This window comes from Triticum dicoccoides, chromosome 6A (assembly GCF_002162155.2).
Source record: "Triticum dicoccoides isolate Atlit2015 ecotype Zavitan chromosome 6A, WEW_v2.0, whole genome shotgun sequence".
NCBI lineage: Eukaryota > Viridiplantae > Streptophyta > Magnoliopsida > Poales > Poaceae > Triticum > Triticum dicoccoides.
In genome coordinates, this window is record NC_041390.1 from 307770394 (window position 1) to 307773269 (window position 2876).

The window sequence follows — 2876 nt, forward strand, 5'->3', positions numbered from 1 at the left end:
TGATGTTCATGATAGAGAGTCTCCTATATTGTCACTTTCATATACTAGTGGGATTTTTTTATTATAGAACTTGGCTTGTATATTCCGGTGACGGGCTTCCTCAAATTTCCCTAGGTCTTCATGAGCAAGCAAGTTGGATGCACACCCACTTAGTTTCTTTTTTAGCTTTCATAAACTTTTAGCTCTAGTGCATCTGTTGCATGGCAATCCCTACTCACGCACATTGGTATCTATTGATGGGCATCCCCATAGCTCATTGATACGCCTAGTTGATGTGAGACTATCTCCTTCTTTTTTTCTTCTCCACAACCACCATATTCTATTCCATCTATAGCTCTATGTCCATGGCTCATGCTCATGTATTGCGTGAAAGTTGAAAAAGTTTGAGAACATCAAGTATGAAAGAATTGCTTGGCTTGTCTTCAGGGTTGTGCATGATTTAAATACTTTGTCTGATGAAGATGGAGCATAGCCAGACTATATGATTTTGTAGGGAGAGCTTTCTTTGGCCATGTTATTTTGAGAAGACATGATTGCGTTGTTAGTATGCTTGAAGTATTATCGTTTTTATGTCAATACTAAACTTTTGTTTTGAATCTTATGGATCTGAACATTCATGTCACAATAAAGAAAATTACATGGATAAATATGTTAGGTAGCATTCCACATCAAATTTTTTGTTTTTATCATTTACCTACTTGAGGACGAGCAAGAATTAAGCTTGGGGATGCTTGATACATCTCCAACGTATCTATATTTTTTTATTGTTCCATGCTATTATATTATCTGTTTTGGATGTTTTATATGCATTAATATTCTATTTATATTATTTTTGGGACTAACATGTTAACCTAGAGCCCAGTTTTAGTTTCTGTTTTTTCCTTGTTTTTGAGCTTCGCAAAAAGGAAATACTAAATGGAGTCCAAACGGAATAAAACCTTCGTGATGGCGACAAGGGGGGAGGGCGCGTCCAGGGGGGAGGGCTTGGAGTTCAAGTCAGAAGAGCCACAAGGTGGCGACAAGGGGGGAGGGCGCGTCCAGGGGTAGGTCGCACCCCCTGCCTTGTGGGCACCTCGGTTACCCCCTGACCTAGTTCTGCATCATATATATTCACATATATTCCCAAACCACCGGAAGCATCCACAAAAACACTTTTCCACCGCCGCAACCTTTTGTTCCCGTGAGATCCCATCTTGGGGCCTTTTCCGGCATCCTGTCGGAGGGGGATTCGATCATAAAGGGCATCTACATCAACTCTATTGCCCTTCCAATGAAGTGTGAATACTTTACCTCGGATCTATGGGTCCATAGCTAGTAGTTAGAGGGCTTCTTCTCTCTCTTTGATTCTCAATAGCATGTTCTCCTCGATGTTCTTGGATATCTATCTGATGCAATCTTATTTTGCGGTGTGTTTGTCGAGATCCGATGTGGATTTATGATCAGCTTATCTATGAATATTATTTGAATATTCTCTGAATTCTTATATGGATGATTTGATATCTTTGTATTTCTCTTCGAATTATTGGTTTGGTTTGGCCAACTAGATTCCTTTTTCTTGCAATGGGAGAAGTGCTTAGCTTTGGATTCAATCTTGCAGTGTCCTCACCCAGTGACAGTAGGGGTAGTGAGGCACGTATTGGATTGTTGCCATCAAGGATAAAAAGATGGGGTTTACATCATATTGCTTGAGTTTATTCCTCTACATCATGTCATCTTACTTAAGGTGTTACTCCATCCTTTATGAACTTAATACTCTATATGCATGCTGGATAGCGGTTGATGTGTGGAGTAATAGTAGTAGATGCAGGCAGGAGCCGGTCTACTTGACACGGACGTGATGCCTATATTACATAATCATTACCTTAGATATCATCATAACTTTGCGCTTTTCTACCAGTTGCTCAACAGTAATTTGTTCACCCACCGTATTATTTGCTTTTTTCGCGAATATGCAAAGATTGTGTATCATTGCATTGATAGGAGGGGTGAAAAATACAGAGGGTGTATGCTACATCAGCCACGCATACACAAGTTGGCACGAGCTTAAGTAGCAGGAGCAGTTGGGGTGGGGGCTGCTCAACCCCGATACATCAAGCTAGAGCCTATCTCTTAGAGATCATCGTCGCCAAGCCGTTGGCGCCGGTGCTAGCCCATAGGCGAGCGTCTTCCAAAATAGACCGAAGCAAGCTCGCGATGGAGGGGTGCCTCTGGTTGAAGACACACACATTCCGGTGTTTTTAGAGATCCCAGGTGGTGAGGGCAATGATGGAGTTTAGTCCCTTGTGTAGAGCAGCGGGCGATGCGGAGCACGCGTCGATCCACCAATCTGCAAAGGGCATGTCCGGGTCCGGGATCATAGCGGTTGATCTGCACCAAGATAGAACCTCATGCCAAATTTGGCGGGATAAGTGGCAAGGAGTGAAAAGATGGTGCATGTCCTCTGTGGCCTGGTGCAGAGCACGCACCGGTCGTTATGAGGTAAGCCACGGCGGGCGAGGCAATCAGCCGTCCAGCACCGATCCTGCAGGCGAGCACGCACCGTATTATTTGCTATCATGAGAGAAGCCTCTAGTGAAACCTATGGCCCCGGGTCTATTTTCCATCATATTAGTTTCTGATCTACTATTTTGCAATCTTTTACTTTCATATCTATAAACCCAAAAACCCAAAAATATTTTATCTTTTGTTTAGTTTTATTTATCTATCTCTATCAGATCTCACCTTTGCAAGTGACCGTGACGGGATTGACAACCCCTTTATCGCGTTGGGTGCAAGTGTTTGATTGTTTGTGTAGGTATTGGTGATTTGTGCGTTGTCTCCTACTGGTTTGATAATTTGTTCACCCACCATATTATTTGTTATCATGAGAGAAGCCT